General features: G+C 41.3%; 1 long non-coding RNA gene and 1 pseudogene across 2 annotated transcripts in view; one reads left to right on the top strand and one right to left on the bottom strand.

Moving 5' to 3' along the window:
* The window catches only part of LOC113610704 (uncharacterized), an 84,943-nt gene extending 64,855 nt beyond the window's left edge, over window positions 1–20,088 (bottom strand). The window contains exon 1 of one of the 2 annotated variants that reach the window (XR_003429175.1): window positions 19,532–20,088. This is a non-coding gene — a long non-coding RNA (uncharacterized LOC113610704). The remainder of the gene's footprint in view (window positions 1–19,531) is intronic. The other variant, XR_003429174.1, reaches the window with a different exon arrangement.
* Window positions 20,089–20,203: 115 nt separating this feature from the next.
* LOC113610676 (interferon alpha-13-like) lies at window positions 20,204–20,698 on the top strand (annotated as a pseudogene).
* The last annotated feature ends 2,551 nt before the right edge of the window (window positions 20,699–23,249 follow it).

The raw sequence follows: 23,249 nt of genomic DNA, 5'->3' as shown, positions 1-23,249 counted from the left end.
GTGTTTGGTTCCTTCCAAGGCATAATCCCAAATAAGTTTGTAAAATTATTCTTATTCTAGTTTTTGAAAATATTTTGGAGGCCACTTAACCAACTGTTCCCTAACTATGTCTTGGTGTAAATATTTGCAGCAACCATTCCTTTAATCAGTAAACAGTCAGAAAAAGGGGCAATGAAATTTGCCAATTTGCTGAACTTCATTTACCAGTGAAAGTCAGTGATGCTCAATACCTTGAGAGTCAAAATATTTTTCATAATCTCAGTTTTCCTTTCAACTTTTTATAAATAAATTTATTTATTTATTTATTTATTTATTTATTATTTATTTTTGGCTGCATTGGGTCTTTGGTGGCTTCTCTTGTTGTGGAGCACAGGTTCTAGGAGCGCAGGCTTCAGTAGTTGTGGCATGTGGGCTCAGTAGTTGTGCCTTGCAGGCTCTAGAGCACAGGCTCAGTAGTTGTGGTGCATGGACTTAGTTACTCCATGGCATGTGGGATCTTCCCAGACCAGGGCTTGAACTCGTGTCCCCTGCATTGGCAGGCGGATTCTTAACCACAGCACCACCAGGGAAGTTCTCAACTTGTTTTTTTTAATTAATTTTTATTGGAGTATAGTTGCTTTACAATGTTTTGTTAGTTTCTGCTGTACAGCAAAGGGAATCATTTATATGTATACATTATATCCCCTCTTTTTTAGATTTCCTTCCCATTAAGGTCACCACAGAGCATTGAGTAGAGTTTCCTGTGCTATACAGTAGGTTCTCATTAGTTATCTATTTTACACATAGTAGTGTGTATATGTCAATCTCAATCTCCCAATTTACCCCTTCCCCTTCCCCCCTGGGTATCCATAAGTTTGTGTCTCTATTTCAGCTTTGCAAATAAGTTCATCTGTACCATTTTTCTAGATCCCACGTATAAGCAATATTATACGATATTTTTCTCCTGACTTACTTCACTCGGTATGACAGTCTCTAGATCTATCCTCGCCTCTGCAAATGGCACTATTTTGTTCCTTTTTATGGCTGAGTAAATATTCCATTGTATATGTGTACCACATCTTCTTTACCCATTCCTCTGTTGATGGACATTTAGGTTGCTTCCATGTCCTGGTTATTGTAAATAGTGATGCAATGAACATTGGGATGCATGTATCTTTTGGAATTATGGTTTTCTCTGGGTATATGCCTAGGAGTGGGATTGCTGGGTCATATGTATGGTAGTTATATTTTTAGTTTTTTACGGAACCTCCATACTGTTCTCCATAGTGGCTGTACCAATTTACATTCCTACCAACAGTGTAGGAGGGTTCCCTTTTCTCCATATCCTCTCCAGCATTTATTGTTTGTAGATGTTTTGATGATGGCCATTGTGATCAGTGTGATGTGATACCTCATTGTAGTTTTGATTTGCATTTCTCCAATAATTAATGATGTTGAGCATCTTTTCATGTGTTTGTTGGGCATCTGTATGTGTTTTTTGGAGAAATGTCTATTTAGATCTTCCTCCCACTTTTTGATTGGGTTGTTTTGTTTTTGATACACTGAGCTGCATGAGCTGTTTGTATATTTTGGAGATTAATCCCTTGTTGGTTGCTTCGTTTGCAAATATTTTCTCCCACTCTGAGGGGTTTTTGTTTTGTTTATGTTTTCCTTTGCTATGCAAAAGCTTTTAAGTTTACTTAGATCCCATTTGCTTATTTTTGTTTTAATTTTCATTACTCTAGGAGGTGGATCAAAAAAGATCTTGTTGCGATTTATGTTGAAGAGTATTCTGCCTATGTTTTCCTCAGAGTTCTACAGTGTCTGGCCTTACATTTAGGTCTTTGATCAATTTTGAGTTTACTTTTGTGTATGGTGTTGGGGAATATGGTTCTTCTTTTCCAATTTGTATTCCTTTTATTTCTTTTTCTTCTCTGATTGCTGTGGCTAGGACTTCTAAAACTATGTGGAATAACAGTGGCAAGAGTGGATATCCTTGCCTTGTTCCTGATCTGAAAGGAAATGCTTTCAGTTTTTCACCATTGAGAATGATGTTTGCTGTGGGTTTGTCATATATGGACTTTATTATGTTGAGGTAGGCTCCCTCTATGCCCACTTTCTGGAGAGTTTTTATCATAAATGGGTGTTGAATTTTGCCAAAAGCTTTTTCTCCATCTCTTTAGATGATCATATGGTTTTTATTCTTTAATTTGTTAATATGGTATATCACATTGATTGATTTGTGTATATTGAAGAACCTTTTTGCATCCCTGGGATAAATCCCACTTGATCATGGTGTATGAACCTTTAAATTTGTTGTTGGATTCTGTTTGCTAGTATTTTGTTGAGGATTTTTGTGTCTATGTTCATCAGTGATATTGGCCTGTAATTTTCTTTTTTTGTGATATCTTTGTCTGGTTTTGGTATCAAGGTGATAATGGCCTCATAGAATGAGCTTGGGAGTGTTCCTTCCTCTGTGATTTTTTGGGAGAGTTTGAGAAGGATAGGTGTTAGCTCTTCTCTAAATGTTTGATAGAATTCACCTGTGAAGCCATCTGGTCTTAGACTTTTGTTTGTTGGAAGATTTTGTTTGTTTGTTTGTTTGTTTTTTTGGCTGCATTGGGTCTTTGTTGCTGTGCGTGGGCTTTCTCTAGTCGCGGCAAGTGGGGGCTCCTCTGCCTTGAGGTACGTGGGCTTCTCATTGCAGTGGTTTCTCCTGTTACAGAGCACAGGCTCTAGGCACGCAGGCTTCAGTAGTTGCAGCATGCAGGCTGTAGAGTACGCAGGCTTCAGTAGTTGCAGCACACGAGCTCTAGGGTGTGCGGTCTTCAGCAGTCATGGCGCACGGGCTCAGTAGTTGTGGCGCACCAGCTTAGTTGTTCCACAGCATGTGGAATCTGCCAGGACCAGGGATTAAACTCATGTCCTCTGCATTGGCAGGCTGATCCTTAACCACTGTGCCACCAGGGAAGTTCCTGTTGAAAGATTTTTAATCACAGTTTCAATTTCATTACTTGTGATTGGTCTGTTCACATTTTCTATTTCTTCCTGGTTCAGTCTTAGAAGGTTATACCTTTCTAAGAATTTATCCATTTCTTTCAGGTTGTCCATATTATTGGCATATAGCTGTTTGTAGTATTCTCTTATGATCCTTTGTCTTCCTGCAGTGTCAGTTGCAACTTCTTTTTCATTTCTAATTTTCCTGATTTGAGTCCTCTCCCTTTTTTTCTTGACGAATCTGGCTAAAGGTTTATCAATTTTGTTTATCTTCTCTAAGAACCAGCTTTTAGTTTCATTGATCTTTGCTATTGTTTCCTTCATTTCTATTTCATTTATTTCTGTTCTGATCTTTCCTTCTACTAGCTTTGGGTTTTGTTTGTTCTTCTTTCTCTAGTTGCTTTAGGTGTAAGGTTAGGTTGTTTATGTGAGATATTTCTTATTTCTTGATGTGGGATTGTATTGCTATAAACTTCCCTCTTAGAACTGCTTTTGCTTCATCCCATTGGTTTTGGGTCATCATGTTTTCATTATCATTTGTTTCTAGGTATTTTTTGATTTCCTCTTTGATTTCTTCAGTGATCCATTGGTTATTTAGTAGTGTATTGTTTAGCCTCCATGTGTTCGTGTTTTTTACTGCTTTTTTCCTGTAACTGATTTTTCTTTCTTTTTTTAAATACATCTTTACTGGAGTATAATTGCTTCACAATACCATGTTAGTTTCTGTTGCACAACAAAGCATTTCAGCCATATGCATACACATGTCCCCATATCCCCTCCCTCTTGAGCCTCCCTCCCATCCTCCCTATCCCACCCCTCTAGGTCATAGCAAAGCACCAAGCCAATCTCCCTGTGCTATGCTGCTGTTTCCCACCAGCCAACTATTTTATATTCAGTAGTGTATATATGTTGATGCTACTCTCACTTCGCCCCAGCTTCACCCTCCCACCCTGTGTCATCAAGTCCATGCTCTATGTCTACCTCTTTATTCCTGCCCTGCAACTAGGTTCATCAGTACCATTTTTTTTTTTTTTTAGATTCCATATATATGCGTTAGCATACAGTATTTGTTTTTCTCTTTCTGACTTACTTCACTCTGTATGACAGACTCTAGGTCCATCCACCTCACTACAAATAACTCAATTTCATTTCTTTTTATGGCTGAGTAATATTCCATTGTATATATGTGCCACATCTTCTTTATCCATTCATCTGTCGATGGACATTTAGGTTGGTTCCATGTCCTGGCTAGTGTAAACAGTGCTGCATGAACATTGCGGTGCATGTCTCTTTTTGAATTATGGTTTTCTCAGGGTATATGCCCAGTAGTGGGATTGCTGGCTCATATGGTAGTTCTATTTTTAGTTTTTTTAGGAACCTACATACTGTTTTCCACAGTGGTTGTATCAATTTACATTCCCACCAGCAGTGTAGGAGGGTTCCCCCTGTAATTTATTTCTAATCTCATAGCATTGTGGTCAGAAAAGATGCTTGATATGATTTCAATTTTCTTAAATTTACCAAGGCTTGATTTATGACCCAAGATGTGGTCTATCCTGGAGAATGGTCCATGAGCACTTGAGAAGAAAGTGTATTCTGCTGCTTTCAGATGGAATGTCCAATAAAAATTAATTCTATCTGGTCTAATGTGTTACTTAAGGCTTGTGTTTCCTTACTAATTTTCTGTCTGGATGATCTTTCCATTGGTGAAGTGGGGTGTTAAAGTCCCCCACCATTATTGTGTTACTGTCAACTTCCCCTTTTTTGGCTGTTAGCATTTGCCTTATGTATTGAGGTGCTCCTATGTTGGGTGCATAAATACTTATAATTGTTATATCTTCTTCTTGGATTGATCCATTGATCATTATGTAGTGTCCTTCCTTGTCTCTTGTAAGAGTCTTTATTTTAAAGTCTATTTTATCTGATATGAGTATTGCTACTCCAGCTTTCTTTTGATTTCCATTAGCATGGAATATCTTCTGCTCTGTGGCAGAGATTACCACCATTCTTTCTTCCAGGTCACTTATCTGTTCTTCTGCCTCAATTATTCTGCTATTGATTCCTTCTAGTGTATTTTTCATTTTGGTAATTGTCTTGTTCATCTCTGTTTGTATGTTATTTAGTTCTTCTACGTCTTTGTTAAACTTTTCTTTTATGTTCTTGATCCGTGCCTCCATTCTGTTTCAGAGATTTTGGATCATCTTTACTATCATGACTCTGAATTCTTTTTCAGATAGATTGCTTATCTCTTCTTCATTTAGTTGTTCTTGTTTTTATCTTGCTCCTTCATCTGCAACATATTTCTTTGTCGCCTCATTCTGTCAAACTTACTGTGTTGTGGTCCCCTTTCCACAGGTTGCAGGACTGCAGTTCCTCTTGCTTCTGGAGTCTGCCCCCTGGTGGGTGAGTTTGGTCCAGAGGCTTGTGCTGTTATCCCCTTGATGGGGGTTTGATTGGTGTTGTGGTGATCAGATCCTACCCTAGATATGGAGCAGGCCTCCTCTTTGCTTTGTGGTTGTCACTGCCTTGTCAGGGGTGAGGTCTGCTCCCTAGTTGTTGTAGTAGAGGTCCCCAGATCTGTTTCTTAGCTGTGATTCTGATCTGTGGTATGAGGTAGGTGGGACTGGAGTACTCCCACTTGGAGGGAAGCCACTGAGTTTTCCTCCTTTGGAGCTGTTTACCTGTGAATGTGCTCTGTTGTGTCCCCTTTTGCCTGTTGTGCGGGCTCACAAAGTATATTGTTGTTGGCACCGCTCTCGGTCCCGCCTTAACCGTGAGTATGCCAGAACTTGGCCCTGGTGACTCTTAGGCATTGGTTTCACCTGCCCACTGGAGCAGGTCCACTGAGGTTAGGTCCCAGTACTATAGTGGTCATGCACCTGGACCCGCTGTGGGAGCTATGGAGGCAGCTTGAACTCTGGTCTGCCCCTACCCCCAATGTGTACATGCCCACAGAGCCCACAGCTGCTAACTCCAGACCCATCCCAGCTGCAGGAGCACTTGTCCTTTCAGCTGTTTTGCAGGTGCTGAACTTAGGAAGCTGGTAGTGGAAGTGTAACTCTGCAGTTCACACAGCCACGAGGAGAGAGTTCAGCTCTTCTTCATTAGTCACATAGCCCTGGGGCTCAGCTGTGGTTTCAGTCCCTCCTCTGGGCTAATTTCCTAGTGAGAGGAGCTATCTATGCCCTCCTGGGACAGCAGGGTGGGTCCCGGCACCCACTGGCAGATTTCCTAGTAGTGAGAGGTTTCTGCGTGCTCCCGGGATGGCGGGACAGATCCTGGCACCTGCTGATGAATTTCCTAGTGGGGGGAGTTATCTGCACCCTCCCAGGGCAGTGGAGCAGGTCCCAGCACCCACTGACAGATTTTCTAGTAGGGAGAGCTATCCATGCCCTCCTGGGACAGCAGGGTGGGTTCCAGCACCCACTGATGGATTTCCCAATTGTGGAAGCTTTCTACACCTTGCTAGGACAGTGGGGCAGGTCCGGGCGCCCACTGACAGCTCTCCTAGCAGGGAAAGCTATCTGTCCCCTCCCAGGACAGTTAGGTGGGTTCTGGCACCCACTGATAGATTTCCCAGTCACGAAAACTATCCGTGCCCTTCCAGGACAGCAGGCAGGTCCTGGGCCCACTGGCAGAATTCCCAGTGGCTGGATCTGTCTGTCAGTGGGGACAGGTTCTGTGGCCCGCTGGCAAAATTCCCAGTAGGGGAATCTGTCTGCACCATTCTGGGTCAGTGGAGCGGGCCCTGCGACCCACTGGCAGAATTTCTAGTTTGGGGAACTGTCTGCGCCCTTCCAGGTCAGCAGGGGCAGGGCCTGGAAGAGGCAGCCAGTGCCAGCCTCTGCAGCCCAAGATGGTGGCAGAAATTCGCTCCCATTCCCAGAGCTCCTGTAGGTGGAGTCCTGTTGCCTGGGAGTGCTCACAGGGAAAGGAGATTTTATGGTGGTCCTGCCCCTCTCCTCATGCCTCTCCCAATAATGGTGCCTTGCCTCTCTGGAGGGCCCAGGCTTCTTCCTAATACACCCTCAGTTGCCACAGCCTGAACTGTTCAGGCTGTTTCCGCACGTAATCCCGGTCCTCTCCCTGAGACTGAGCTTTGTAATGTGAGCTTCAGCACCCGACTCCCACCCTCACCAACAGAGGAGTATCTCAGGTTGGGGAGCACAGGGTGGCGGTGCCGACTCTCTGTGCAGGTTACTCTCTGTTTTGCCTTCCACAAACCAGTTGCTGCTCTACCCTTTTTAGGCTCCAAAACTCCCCCCTCCATCCAGTCTAGTTTCTCCGCTGATGAGGAGCCTTCCCAAGGTTCAGGAATCTTTCCTCCTTCACAGCTCCCTCCCCGGGGCGCAGGCCCCATCCTGATTCTTTCTTTTTCTTTTTCCTCTTGTCCTACCCGGTCTTTTCAGATATCTGAGGTCTTCTGTCAGCGCTCAGTAGCTGTTTTGTGTGAATTGTTCCACTTGTAGATGTATTTTTAATGTTCCTGTGGAGGACGTTGAACTCTGCTTCCTACTCCTCCACCATCTTGATCCCCCTCTCAACTTGTTGTAAAGAAAATTAACTTACTTGATTCTAGGACCTAACTTATCTTCATCTATTTTCCTGTTATTCTTTAATAGGCCAGTAAGAAGACATTATCACATTTACATTTAATACACTCAGGGAAAAATATTCTTAAGGCAGTTGGCAATTTACCTCTTTTACTAGTAAACCCACATACACTTTAATCCAAAAGTGGGTGTGTAGGGACTTCCCTGGTGGCACAGTGGTTAAGAGTCCGTCTGACAATGCAGGGGACATATGTTCAATCCCTGGTCCGGAAAGATCCCAGATGCCATGGAGCAACCAAGCCCATGAGCCACAACTACTAAGCCTGTGCTGTAGAGCCTGTGAGCCACAACTACTGAGCCCGCATGCCACAACTACTGAAGCCTGCACACCTAGAGCCCATGCTCTGCAACAAGAGAAGCCACCACAATGAGAAGCCCACATATCACAACTAAGAGTAGCCCCCGCTCGCCGCAACTAGAGAAAGCCCGCACGCAGCAGCAAAGACCCAACACAGCCAAAAGTAAATAAATACATTTACAAAAACCTAAAAAACAAAAGTGGATGTGTAATATGTACTATGCATATTAATAAAGAAAGGATATCCTGATGAATGCAGACTCATTAACATTTAAACGTTAAAAAAAGTTTATACTTTGTAATATATTGAACTGAAGATCTGTTTCTTAGTACAATATATTTCTGAATATGATTAAAATTAATATAAATGTTCAACCATATAAAGATTTAATCTATATGTAACTGTCACAGGTATCAAAGAAAAAATCTCTCTTAATTTGTTGTGTGAGTTTACTATTACATGACGCTAATATTAAATCCTGTCCCCCAATTATGTGTAAGTTCTTACAGATAAGATTAGGTAAATTCCATTTCTCCTAAGCCAAATAGTTGTATTTTTTAATCATTTGGAAGTTAATTCATTTAAAAAGTTATCAAAGTCTATTTACATTTTTCATTAAGCAGATTTTTAACACTGTCAACACTGACAACCATGCTGCATAAAATACATCTGCCTGAGAAGAGAGATGTACGTTTGGTGCATCTCCCTTTCCACTTCCATTCTCACATTTGGAACTTATATCTTAATAAAAGAAAGTATCTCTTACTCATCCCAAGCCTCCCCATCGTTCACTGCCCCGGGGTGAAAAAACTCTGTGACACCACACAGAGGGATAATTTCAGGAGGTTTAGCTTTTGGGAGAGATTCCCTTGATGCAAAGCAGAGAAGGCCTTAGTACAATAAGATGCTTATGCTTTATCAGTTACTTCCTCTCTCTGCTGTATCAACATCTTCCTTTTCAAAGACTAGTTTTGTTTTTTTTTTGCGGTACGCGGGCCTCTCACTGTTGTGGCCTCTCCCGTTGCGGAGCACAGGCTCCGGACGCACAGGCTCAGCGGCCATGGCTCACGGGCCCAGCCACTCCACGGCATGTGGGATCTTCCTGGACCGGGGCACAAACCCATGTCCCCTGCATCGGCAGGCAGACTTTCAACCACTGCGCCACCAGGGAAGCCCAAAGGCTAGTTTTGATCAACATTAAATGTGCTTAATTTTCATCTTCTTCATCCTAAACATGACCACCTGTAAGTATTATCTTGCTTCTGTCATTCTGTTCATACACAAAAGTTCTCTGCAATATTTGCCTCTACTTCTTCACATGCACCTCCTTCCTCCAATTGCCATAATTTGGCTTCAACCTCCCTGTTCTCTTAAAACTGCTCAGCCAAAGTTTATAATAAACTATCAATACATGTTACTGAGATCAGAGATCGCTGTCAGGCAGCCTCAGCTGACATCTCAGAAGCATCGGACACTTGTTACCACGCCCTCCATCTTAAGGTCTGATGCTCATCCGGTCTCCATGTCACCACCACCCTCTGCTTTTCTGCCCCTCCTCCTCTCCTTCCTTTGTTGACTGCTCCCTCTCATCTTAGGGAATTGGTGTTCCTCAAAATTCYGTGCTAGTCCCACACTTCATCCTCTCTGCACATACACTCTCAACCTCCCAAATAGTTCCAAATGTCCTCTCTATGATTGTGACCTCCATATGCATGTCTTTCCCTAGGGTCACATCTCCAAACAAATGTCATTAGCTCCAAACCCTTATATCTACCTGCTTCCCTAGACTATCTCTCCACAACATGTCCAAAATTGACCATGATGCAATTACCTGGCAAACTCCTGCAGACCCCTGGGATGCCAGCTTACCAACTGCTCTTGCAGAAGCTTTCCCTGATCCATGCAAGCCCACATGCTCCCAAGAACCTGTACTTTCCCTGTCACAGCATTAGCATTGCTTTAATTGAACGCCTAGTTACCCATATCCCCACCAGACTGCAAGCTCTGTGACAGCAGGCAACGCATCTACTCTTTTCATTGTACCTGGCACCCACCACAGTACCAACAAATGGAAGACATATTCACTACTTATTTGTTGAAGTTTAAATTCCATGATTCTACAATATATTTCACTTTAGTTTCTCGAGCCTGCAAATGCTGAAGCTGAATTAAAAAAACCATTAGACATGCTTTCTCTGAGAAAGCATAAGTTAAAGAGAAAAGCTCCAGCTGATATAACCTGCAAATTACAGGCTGAGAATTTGAACAGACTGAATGATAGCAGCCTTTTGTATTAATATAACAAATAGTAACCTGTATAGTCCACCCTTGGCCCAGCCAAGAGAAGCTCTGACTACAGGTCCCTTAACACTGTCAGGGGTCTGCATCTTGAGGCCCCCAAATGCAAACTGTAGTAGAGGGATTGCCTGTGGAACTGTAAAGGAGCAGAGCCCACGTTTCCACCCTTAGAGCAGTACCTGGTACATTAAGGAGAGAAACCCTACAGCACCTGAAGCTCTTTGGAGACAACCAGCATCTAAGAAAGTTTTCTGACCAAAAAATACTATTCACTGCTCTGTGAATAGTATAAATGAGATAAACAGTCCTTTTCCTCATCTTGATTTTGTTTCAGACCACCTTTGATGTTAATGTTTAAGAAACAGATTAGGGCTTCCCTGGTGGCACAGTGGTTGAGAGTCCCCCTGCCGATGCAGGGGACATGGGTTCGTGCCCCAGTCCGGGAAGATCCCATGTGCTGCGGAGTGACTGGGCCCGTGAGCCATGGCCGCTGAGCCTGTGCGTCTGGAGCCTGTGCTCTGCAACAGGAGAGGCCACAACAGTGAGAAGCCCGCGTACCACAAAAAAAAAAAAGAAAGAAAGAAACAGATTAAATTATACTTTAAAAACAAACAAATAGAGAGAGGACCTTCAAGATGGCAGAGGAGTAAGATCACCTTCCTCCCCACGAATATATCAAAAAATACATCTACATGTGGAACAACTCCTACAGAACACCTACTGAACGCTGGCAGAAGACCTCAGACTTCCCAAAAGGCAAGAAACTCCCCACGTACCTGGGTAGGGCAAAAGAAAAATGTAAAAACAGAGAAAAAAGAATAAGGACAGCACCTGCACCTCTGGGAGGGAGCTGTGGAGGAGGAAAAGTTTCCACACACTAGGAAGTCGCTTCACTGGCGGAGCCGGGGGGCGCGGGTGGGCAGAGGGGAAGCTTTGGAGCCACAGAGGACAGCGCAGCAACAGGGGTGCAGAGGGCAAAGTGGAGAGATTCCCGCACAAAGGATTGGTGCTGACCAGCACTCACCAGCCTGAGAGGCTTGTCTGCACAACCGCCGGGGCAGGTGGGGGCTGGGAGCTGAGGCTCAGGGTACGGAGATGGGATCCCAGGGAGAGGACTGGGGTTGGCTGCGTGAACACAGACTGAAGGGGGCTAGTGTGCCACAGCTAGCCAGGAGGGAGTCCGGGAAAAAGTCTGGATCTGCCTAAGAGTCAAGAGACAACTGTTTCAGGGTGCGTGAGGACAGGGGATTCAGCACACTGCCTAAACAAGCTCCAGAGATGGGCATGAGCTGCGGCTATCAGCGTGGACACCAGAGACGGGCATGAAATGCTAATGCTGCTGCTGCAGCCACCAAGAAACCTGTGTGCAAGCACAGGTCACTATCCACACCTCCCCTCCCGGGAGCCTGTGTAGCCCGCCACTGCCAGGGTCCTGGGATCCAGGGACAACTTCCCCAGGAGGAGACATGGTGCACCTCAGGCTGTTGCAACGTCACACTGGCCTCTGCCGCTACAGGTTTGCCCCACATTCCGTACCTCTCCCTCCCCCTGGCCTGAGTGAGCCAGAGCCCCCAAATCAGCTGTTCCTTTAACCCCCTCCTGTCTGGGTAAAGAACAGATGCCAGAGGGCAACCTACACACAGAGGTGGGGCCAAATCCAAAGCTGAACCCCAGGAGCTGTGTGAACAAAGAAGGGAAAGGGAAATTTTTTCCCAGCAGCCTCAGGAGCAGTGGATTAAATCTACACAATCAACTTGATGTACCCTGCATCTGTGGAATACCTGAATAAACAACAAATCACCCCAAAACTGAGGTGGTAGACTTTGGGAGCAACTGTAGAAATGGGGTTTCCTTTCTGTGTCTAATTTGTTTCTACTTTAATGTTTATCTTAGTTTAGTATTTACAGCTTATTATCATTGGTAGATTTGCTTATTGATTTAGTTGTGCTCTTCCTTTTTTTAATATATATATATATTTTTTTCCTTTTTCTCTTTTTGTGAATGTGTATACTTCTTTGTGTGATTTTGTCTGTATACATTTGCTTTTAACGTTTGTCCTAGGGTTCTGTCTGTCAATTATTTTTTAGCATAGTTTTTAGCGCTTATTATCATTGGTGGATTTGTTTATTGGTTTAGTTGCTCTCTTCTTTTATTTTATTACTTTTTAAAATTTGTTTATTTTAATAACTTTATTTATTTTATTATTTTTTCTTTCTTTTTCTTTTCTCCCTTTTCTTCTGAGCAGTGGCTGACAGGGTCTTGGCGCTCTGGCCGGGTGTCAGGCCTGAGTCTCTGAAGTGGGAGAGCCGAATTCAGGACATTGGACCACTAGAGACCTCCTGGCCACATGTAATATCAGTCAGCGAGAGCTCTCCGAGAGATCTCCGTCTCAACGCTAAGACCCAGCTCCACTCAATGACCAGCAAGCTCCAGTGAAGGACACCCCATGCTAAACAACTAGCAAGACAGGAACACAACCACACCCATTAGCAGAGAGGCTGCCTAAAATCATAATAAGTTCACAGATACCCAAAACACACCACCGGATGCAGTCCTGCCTACAAGAAACACGAGATCCAACCTCATGCACCAGAACACAGGCACTAGTCCCCTCCACCAGGAAGCCTACACAACATACTGAACCAACCTCACCCACGGGGGCAGACCCCCAAAACAACTGGAACTACAAACCTGCAGCCTGTGAAAAGGAGACCCCAAACACAGTAAGTTAAGCAAAATGAGAAGACAGAGAAATACACAGCAGATGAAGGAGAAAGGTAAAAATCCACCAGATCAAACAAATGAAGAGGAAATAGGCAGTCTACCTGAAAAAGAATTCAGATAATGATAGTAAAGATGATCCAAAATCTTGGAAATAGAATGGAGAAAACACAAGAAACGTTTAATAAGAGCTAGAACTAAAGAGCAAACAAACAATGATGAACAACACAATAAATGAAATTTAAAATTTTCTACAAGGACTCAATAGCAGAATAACTGAGACAGAAGAACGGATAAGTGACCTGGAAGACAAAATAATGGAAATAACTACCGCAGAGCAGAATAAAGAAAAAAGAATGAAAAGAATTGAGGACAGTCTCAGAGACTGCTGGGACAACATTAAATGCACCAACATTAGAATTATAGGGGTCCCAGAAGAAGAAGAGTAAAAGAAAGGGACTGAGAAAATATTTGAAAAGATTATAGTTGAAAACTTCCCTAATAGGAGAAAGAAAATAGTCAATCAGGCCCAGGAGGCACAGAGAGTCCCATACAGGATAAATCCAAGGAGAAACACGCCAAGACACATATTAATCAAACTATCAAAAATTAAATATTAAAGAAAAAATATTAAAAGCAGCAAAGGAAAAGCAACAAATAACATATAAGGGAATCCCCATAAGGTTAACAGCTGATCTTTCAGAAACTCTGCAAGCCAGAAGGGTGTGGCAGGACATATTTAAAGTGATGAAAAGGAAAAACCTACAACGAAGATTACTCTACCCAGCAAGGATCTCATTCAGATTCGACGTAGAAATTAAAACCTTTACAGACAAGCAAAAGCTGAGAGAATTCAGCACCACCAAACCAGCTTTACAACAAATGCTAAAGGAACTTCTTTAGGCAGGAAACACAGAGAAGGAAAAGACCACAATAACAAACCAAAAACAATTTTAAAAATGGTAGTAAGAACATACATATCGATAATTACCTTAAATGTAAATGGATTAAATGCTCCAACCAAAACACATAGACAGGCTGAATGGATATAAGAACAAGACCCATATATATGCTGTCTACAAGAGACCCACTTCAGACCTAGGGACACATACAGACTGAAAGTGAGGGGATGGAAAAAGATATTCCATGTAAATGGAAATCAAAAGAAAGCTGGAGTAGCAATTCTCATATCAGACAAAACAGACTTTAGTTTAAAAAAAGACTATTAGAAGAGACAAAGAAGGACACTACATAATGATCAAGGGATCGATTCAAGAAGATATAACAATTGTAAATATTAATGCACCCAACATAGGAGCACCTCAATACATAAGGCAAATGTTAACAGCCATAAAAGGGGAAATCAACAGTAACACAATCATAGTAGGAGACTTTAACACCCCACTTTCACCAATGGACAGATCATCCAAAATGAAAGTAAATAAGGAAACAGAAGCTTTAAATGACACATTAAACAAGATGAACTTAGTTGATATTTACAGGACATTGCAACCCAGAAAAACAGAATACACTTTCTTCTCAATTGCTCATGGAACATTCTCCAGGATAGGTCATATCTTCGGTCACAAATCAAGCCTTGGTAAATTTTAAAAAATTGAAATCACATCAAGTATCTTTTCCGACCACAACAGCATAAGACTAGATATCAATTACAGGAAAAAAACTGTAAAATATACAAACACAAGGAGGCTAAACAATACACTACTAAATAACCAAGAGATCACTGAAGAAATCAAAGAGGAAATCAAAAAATACCTAGAAACAAATGACAATGAAAACATGATGACCCAAAACCAATGGGATGCAGCAAAAGCAGTTCAAAAAGGGAAATTACAGCAATACAATCCTACCTCAAGGAACAAGAAAAATCTCAAATAAACAACCTAACCTTACACCTAAAGCAATTAGAGAAGGAAGAGCAAAAAAAACCCCCAAAGTTAGCAGAAGGAAAGAAATCACAAAGATCAGTTCAGAAATAAATGAAAAAGAAATGAAGAAAATAATAGCAAAGGTAAATAAAACTAAAAGCTGGTTCTTTGAGAAGATAAACAAAATTGATAAACCATTAGCCAGACTCATCAAGAAAAAAAAGGGAAAAGACTCAAATCAATAGAATTAGAAATGAAAAAGGAGACATAACAACTGACACTACAGAAATACAAAAGATCATGATTGATTACTACAAGCAACTATATGCCCAAAAAATGGACAACCTGGAAGAAATGGACAAATTCTTAGAAAAGCACAACCTTCCGAGACTGAACCAGGAAAAAATAGAAAATATGAACAGACCAATCACAAGCACTGAAATTGAAACTGTGATTTAAAATCTTCCAACAAACAAAAGCCCAGTACCAGAGAGTTTCACAGGCGAATTCTATCAAACATTTAGAGAAGAGCTAACACCTATCCTTCTCAAACTCTTCCAAAACATAGCAGAGGGAGGAACACTCCCAAACTCATTCTACAACGCCACCATCTCCCTGATACCAAAACCAGACAAAGATGTCACAAAAAAAGAAAACTACAGGCTAATATCACTGATGAACATAGACGCAAATATTCTCAACAAAATACTAGCAAAGAGAATCCAACAGCACATTAAAAGGATCATACACCATGACCAAGTGGGATTTACCCCAGGAATGCAAGGATTCTTCAATATATGCAAATCAATCAATTGCAATAAACCATATTAACAAATTGAAGGATAAAAACTATATGATCATCTCAACAGATGCAGAAAAAGCTTTCGACAAAATTCAACACCCAATTATGATGAAAACACTCCAAAAAAGTAGGCATAGAGGGAACTTACCTCAACATAATAAAGGCCATAGATGACAAACCCACAGCCAACATCGTACTCAATGGTGAAAAACTGAAACCATATCCTCTAATATCAGGAACAAGACAAGGTTGCCCACTCTCACCACTATTATTCAACATAGCTTTGGAAGTTTTAGCCACAGAAATCAGAGAAGAAAAAGAAAGAAAAGGAATCCAATTCGGAAAAGAAGAAGTAAAACTGTCACTGTTTGCAGATGACGTGATACTATATAGAGAGAATCCTAAAGATGCTACCAGAAAAGTACTAGAGCTAATCAATGAATTTGGTAAAGTTGCAGGATACAAAATTAATGCACAGAAATCTCTTGCAATCCTATACACTAATGGTGAAAAATCTGAAAGAGAAATTAAGGAAACACTCCCATTTTCCACTGGAACAAAAAGAATAAAATACCTAGGAATAAACCTTTCTAAGGAGACAAAAGACCTGTATGCACAAAACTATCAGACACTGATGAAAGAAATTAAAGATGATACAAACATATGGAAAGATATACCATGTTCTTGGATTGGAAGAATCAACATTGTGAAAATGACTATACTACCCAAAGCAATCTACAGATTCAATGCAACCCCTATCAAACTACCAATGGCATTTTTCACAGAACTAGAACAAAAAATTTCACAATTTGTATGGAAACACAAAAGACCCCGAAGAGCCAAAGCAATCTTGAGAAAGAAAAACAGAGCTGGAGGAATCAGGCTCCCTGATTTCAGACTATACTACAAAGCTACAGTAATCAAGACAGTATGGTACTGGCACAAAAACAGAAATATAGATCAATGGAACAGGATAGAAAGCCCGGAAATAAACCCACACACATATGGTCACCTTATCTTTGATAAAGAAGGCAAGAATATACAATGGAGAAAAGACAGCCACTTTAATAAGTGGTGCTGGGAAAACTGGACAGCAACATGCAAAAGAATGAAATTAGAACACTCCGTAACACCATACACAAAAATAAACTCAAAATGGATTAAAGATCTAAATGTAAGGCCAGACACTATCAAACTCTTAGAGGAAAACATAGGCAGAACACTCTATGACATAAATCACAGCAAGATGCTTTTGACCCATCTCCTAGAGAAAGGGAAATAACATCAAAAATAAACAAATGGGACCTAATGAAACTTAAAAGCTTTTGCACAGCAAAGGAAATCATAAACAAGACAAAAGGACAACCCTCAGAATGGGAGAAAATATTTGCAAATGAAGCAACTGACAAAGGATTAATCTACAAAATATACAATCAGCTCATGCAGCTCAGTATCAAAAAAGCAAACAACCGAATCCAAAACTGGGCAGAAGACCTAAATAGACATTTCTCCAAAGCAGATATACAGATTGCCAAAAAATACATGAAAGGATGCTCAACATCACTAATTATTAGAGAAATGCAAGTCAAAACTACAATGAGGTATCACCTCACATGGGTCAGAATGGACAGCATCAAAAAATCTACAAAGAATAAATGCTGGAGAGGGTGTGGAGAAAAGGGAACCCTCTTGCACTGTTGGTGGGAATGTAAATTGATACAGTCACTATGGAGATTCCTTAAAAAAGTAAAAATAGAACTACCATATGACCCAGCAATCCCACTACTGGGCATATACCCTGAGAAAACCATAATTCAAAAAGAGTCATGTACCACAATGTTCACTGCAGCACTGTTTACAATAGCCAGGACATGGAAGCAACCTAAGTGTCCATCATCAGATGAATGGATAAAGAAGATGTGGCACATATATACAGTGGAATATTACTCAGCCATAAAAGAAACGAAATTGAGTTATTTGTAGTGAGGTGGATGGACCTAGCGTCTGTCATACAGAGTGAAGTAAGTCAGAAAGAGAAAAACAAACACTGTATGTTAACACATATATATGGAATCTAAAAAAAAAAAAAATGCTTCTGAAGAACCTAGGGGCAGAACAGGAATAAAGACGCAGACGTAGAGAATGGACTTGAGGACATGGGGAGGGGGAAGGGTAAGCTGGGACAAAGCGAGAGAGTGGCATGGACATATATACACTACCAAATGTAAACTAGATAGCTAGTGGGAAGCAGCCACATAGCACAGGGAGATCAGGTCGGTGCTTTGTGACCACCTAAAGGAGTGGGATAGGGAGGGTGGGAGGGAGATGCAAGAGGGAGGAGATATGGGGATATATGTCTATGTATAGCTGATTCACTTTGTTATAAAGCAGAAACTAACACACCATTGTAAAGCAATTATACTCCAATAAAGATGTTTTAAAAAAAAACCCTATTAAAAAAAGAGATCAGATTTGTGGTTACCATAGGCAAGGGGGTGGGGGGAGAGGAAATCAGATGAAGGCAGTAAAAGGGTTTTTTTCTTCCTTAAAAAAAAGACATTAAAATATTGTAGAGACCAGGAAAATGGTAAGAAATATATTTATGGATGAGAGGGTGATGAGAAATGAAACAGTCCTAGATTTTCAGCCATGGAACAGCACAATACTCTAATTCAAAAGCTATTTCCTGGGTCAGTGTTAGGGTAAAGTAAGCTAGTACTTCCCTTAAACACGGAATGTTAAAGAGGCACCAAATCTAAGTCATCAAGATAAAGAATGTTTCAATGTAATATTTTAAAATGAAAATTAATACCAAAACATGCACGAGGAACAAAATACCAAAATTTTAAATTTAAATAAACAAATAAAATCACCCTTCATTTGCAGGTCCCTGAAAGTCTTACAAAGTAAGCCTTCATGATGCAACTGAAATTTGGGCAAATTCCATTTAGTTTATAAAATTCTTACTAAAGAAAATGAAAAAGTCTGACCTGCTAAATGTCCTCAGTTGCTTGTACACAGCAACTCTTCTTTCTAACCATATAGTCAAAGTGAGCTCCTGGGAAAGACATTTCAGGAACATGAGTTAAAAATCAGTTAAGGGTCTTGCCTGGTGGCGCAGTGGTTAAGAATCTGCCTGCCAATGCAGGAGACACGGGTTTGAGCCCTGGTCTAGGAGGATCCCACATGCCGCGGAGCAACTAGGCCCGTGAGCCATGGCCGCTGAGCCTGCGCATCTGGAGCCTGTGCTCCGCAACAACAGAGGCCGCGACAGTGAGAGGCCCGCGCACCGCGATGAAGAGTGGCCCCCGCTTGCCACAACTAGAGAAAGCCCTCGCACAGAAACGAAGACGCAACACAGCAAAAATAAATTAATTAATTAATAAACTCCTACCCCCAACATCTTCTTTAAAAAAAAAACAACAAATCAGTTAAGACTATCACGGGATCATTAGAAATTGTCAAACATGGTAATTCCCTCAATTACAAACAAGTGAAGAAGTAATCTTGAAAATATCACTGATTTTGCTTCCATTAAATATAGAAAACTAAAACTATATTAAATACTTGTTTTAGTATAACGAAAATATAGTTTAAATAAAGTTTAATAACCCACGTTTTAATATTAAAATATATTTTAATATTCTATGCTTACTATTTAAAATATTTTAATATATATTGTAAAAGCATGAAACATTTAAAATATTTAATTTAAATTAAATATAATATGAATTAATTTAAATATAACATTAATTTTAAAATATAAAAAGTAAAATGCTGTGTTTTTTAATATTCCTACTTTTCAGATATTCAATACTTTCTCCCTCACTTTAACGCTGTATCCTTGAAAGACCCTTGAAAGTCCCAGAGCCATCTACAGGGGCGCTCAGCTCCCGCGTCCTCGGCCCCGGTGGTGGCCGCGCGCCGACTCACCCCTCAGGGCGTCCCCAACACCGTCCTGTCGTCCCATCGCCGCCGCCGCGTTCCCCTTTCTCTGGGCCTTCGCTGTCTCGCGCCAGAAACGAGCCCCAATCTGAAAAATCGGCTCCCCTTTCTCTGAGGCTGGGAATCGCTCTGATTCCCCACCTCAGACCGCTCGGAAAACGGCTTCTTTCCCCCAAAATTGCCTCGCTCAAGTTTCTGTGAGAAAATAAAGCGCAAAACTCAGGGGAAGCCCCGAAAATGCAAGGTTCCGGTTCCCAACCAGACAAAAATGTCTCTGGCGAGGCAAAAATGCCTCCGGCGAGGCCGCGACAAGGCTTCCTCTTCAACACTCAGCACCGAGAAAACGAAGGTTTTCCGCGCACTATGCTGATTATTAAAGTAGCCTCAGTGACTACGTTTCGCCCTGTCTCTCGAGCTGCAGGAGACAGCTGCAGACGGCAAACTCAATAGTCGGCGTTTCCCAAATAAACCCTGCGCCCTCTACCGGCCGCCTAGGGAAGGACGCTGTCCACAGTTCCAGGGAAGGAACCTTCCAGCTAATTGTTTAGCGGGAAGGAACCTTCCAGCTAATTGTTTAGAGGTTCCCGCCCGCCCCCTGGCGGCCGTCTAGTGAATCACTCAAATTCTCAATGGCCCAGTTCTTTTGCTAGTAGCAGGGTGATGCTCTGCTCCATCCCTGCTTGCTCTCTTGGCTGGAACTTGCCTAGGAGCCATAGTCAGGACAACAAGGAAGTCTTCCAACAGTTGGAACAGATGCAAAGGATCCCCTCTCAGTGGTCCCTAAAGGACAGAGCCGACTTCAAATTTGCTTGGCGAATTTAAAAAGTTTAAAGAGAGTATCACTCAAATCCAGATGATTCAAGGCTCCTGTTACCACTATCTGATGCTCAAGCAGATCCTCCAACTCTTAAACACAGAGGACAGCCGTGCTGCTTGGAACAACACCCTCCTCGATAAACCCTTCCCTAGCCTTGATCAGAGAGGCTGGACTGACTAAAGCAGATGGAAGAAGACAATCTGGATTGTCCTGATTTGGGACTTGCTGCCCGGAAGTATTTCCATGGAATCCATGTCTACCTGAAGGCAAAGGAATACAGCCCCTGTGCCCGGGAGGTTGTCAGAGTGGAAATTGAAAAGTGCCTTTCCCTCATGTAAGAATCCTCAAAGAAATGTCAACAAATACAGAATATTTTTTATACTTGTGACACTTTTTAATTCAATTACATTAGTGTTTGCTGAGTGCTCCAAAGCAATCTCAACTTACGTTTCTCCACAAGTTGAAAAATGTCTGAAATGAAAAACTTGATTTTAAAAAAATGTGTAGACATTTTTTCTTGTATAAATAATTGTACATTATACACATTATTTCTTGTATAATTTCATAATGTAATTTAAAAGATCACTTTAAGTTTTGGGCTGGTATTTGCTATTTTCAACATATGAAGTTTCTTTTTTTATAGAAAGGTTTTTCAGATAGTGTGGTGTTAGAGATATTTGTCAGTTAACTTAATGCTGGCTGCTGTAACAGGTAAACAGAAAGCTGTCAGGAATTTGATCATAACAGAATGTTATGTTTCCCTGGTATAAGAGCACAATGCAGGCATTCCTGATCACATGGATGTTCTGGTTTGCTCTCCTCCAAAGAGTGATTCGGAGACATGGGTACCCCCTGTTTTGAGGATTTTTCCATCATCAACAGGTGACTCCAAATTTGCCTGTAGTACTTGAGTCTACTCCACTCGGTGGTAAAGGTAAAAAGTCTGGTGGATCACATGGGATGTTTTCAAGGGCCAGGGCTATACAAGGCAAGAGCACTTCTTCTGCTCATATTACATGGCCTGGATTTATCCTCGTGGGAAACTAATTGCAAAGAAGTTGGGAAACTACTGGATGATTAATGGTCAAGGAAACAAGTTCAGTGCATAAGTCCACTTTTCATCTTTACACTATTTGTCCTAATGAAGTTCTGGGTGGGGTGGAGGGGAACTAATGTTCTTGCTTGCACACACTTCATTAAGAAACAATCTGGGTGGGAGGGAAGCACAAGAGGGAGGGGATATGGGGATATATGTATACATATAGCTGATTCACTTTGTTGTAGAGCATAAACTAACACAACATTGTAAAGCAATTATACTCCAATAAAGATGTATAAAAAAAATCTGACCCTCAGAGAAAGAGAAATATATGATATCTCTTGTATGGGGAATCTAAACAAGAATGATATACAAATGAACTTACTTACAAAACAGAAACAGACTCACAGACTTAGAGACAAACTTATGGTTACCTGGGGGGAAGAGGGAGGGGGAGGGATAGTTGGGGAGTTTGGGATTGACATGTACACACTGCCATATTTGGGATGGAGGCCAACAGGAACATACTGTGTATGTACTCTGCTCAATATTATGTGGCAACCTAGATGGGAGGAGAGTTTGAGAAAGAATGGACGCATGTATGTGTGTGGCTGAATCACTTTGCTGTACACCTGAGGCTAGCACAGCATTGTTAATCAAATATACTCCAATATAAAATAAAAAGTTTTTTTAAATAAATAAAAAAATAAAAAATCTCATCCCCTAGTTCTGCCTTAAAAGAAATAAAACAGTCAAGTTTTGATGTTTATTCTCAGACTTAGTGATATTATGATTTCATGTATTTTTATTGTTCATTGGCTGGAATAAAGAGAAGGAAAAAAAAAACTGCAATCAGACTCAAATTCTTATTACACAAGTTCAGCTTGGAGAAGATAACACGGATGTCACTCAGAGTTCACAGCATCATAGACTATTTGAAAGAAGCATTCAAGTTGATGCCCAAAGGCATAGCCTACAAGGAAAATATCCACAAGTGTAGACACATTACAAGTTGTTTCCTTATTTCCTGAGGGAGACAAGAAAAGTATGATCAGGCAGCTCCTTGCAAGTACTTGAGGATAACTGAAGAAAAAGTGGAGAGCGAGTCTTCCATTTGTGTCCAAGCCTGTGATTCTCATCCTGATCTTCTAAATACTGGAAATACAAACTTGAAGAAAACATTCCTGCAGACGATCTTCAAAAAATATCTCACACAATATTCCATTATCACTTCCCTTGTAGAACCATGAAGAATTTACAAATTCTCTGTAGATTATTGTCCTCTCACATCATATCTATCTAATATATGTTGGTATTATTTCTTCTCCTATTATTATTATCATCATGAGTATGGATCGAGCTCCTGAAATGACAAGGACTGGACTAGCTGTCTAGGAAACAGGGTTGGGTAAGATGGTGTCTCTCCCTTTAGGTATTTTAAAGAGTTCTGGGAGGTATTCCGAGGATACTAGATCAGGTCATGTATTAATATTTGGGCTTCTTCAACAAAATAGCATAGACTGGGTAGTTTCTAAAGAGCAGAAATGTACTGCTCACAGTTCTAGAGTTTGGAAATCTAAGATCTGGGTGCCCACGTGGTCCAGTTCTGGTAAGAGCCTGCTTCAGGTCTCACACTGCAGAGTTCTCCTTGTTTCATCACAGGGCAGGAGAGGGAGGCATTTATCAAGACCTCTTCTATAATTCCATTTGTGAGGCCTCCATCCCCACACCCTAATAAAGTCCCAAAGGGTCCGCCACCTGATACAATCACTTTGGGGTTAGGACTTCAAACTAATAATTTTGTGGGGACTGAAATATTCAAACCAGAAAGGTCATTGAAAGCTACATGC

The sequence above is a fragment of the Aethalodelphis obliquidens genome, unplaced genomic scaffold, assembly GCF_003676395.1.
Source record: "Aethalodelphis obliquidens isolate GAN/ISIS:26980383/991018 unplaced genomic scaffold, ASM367639v1 scaffold64, whole genome shotgun sequence".
NCBI lineage: Eukaryota > Metazoa > Chordata > Mammalia > Artiodactyla > Delphinidae > Aethalodelphis > Aethalodelphis obliquidens.
Note: the sequence above shows the minus strand (reverse complement) of the source record. Positions and strands in the feature narration are given on the sequence as shown.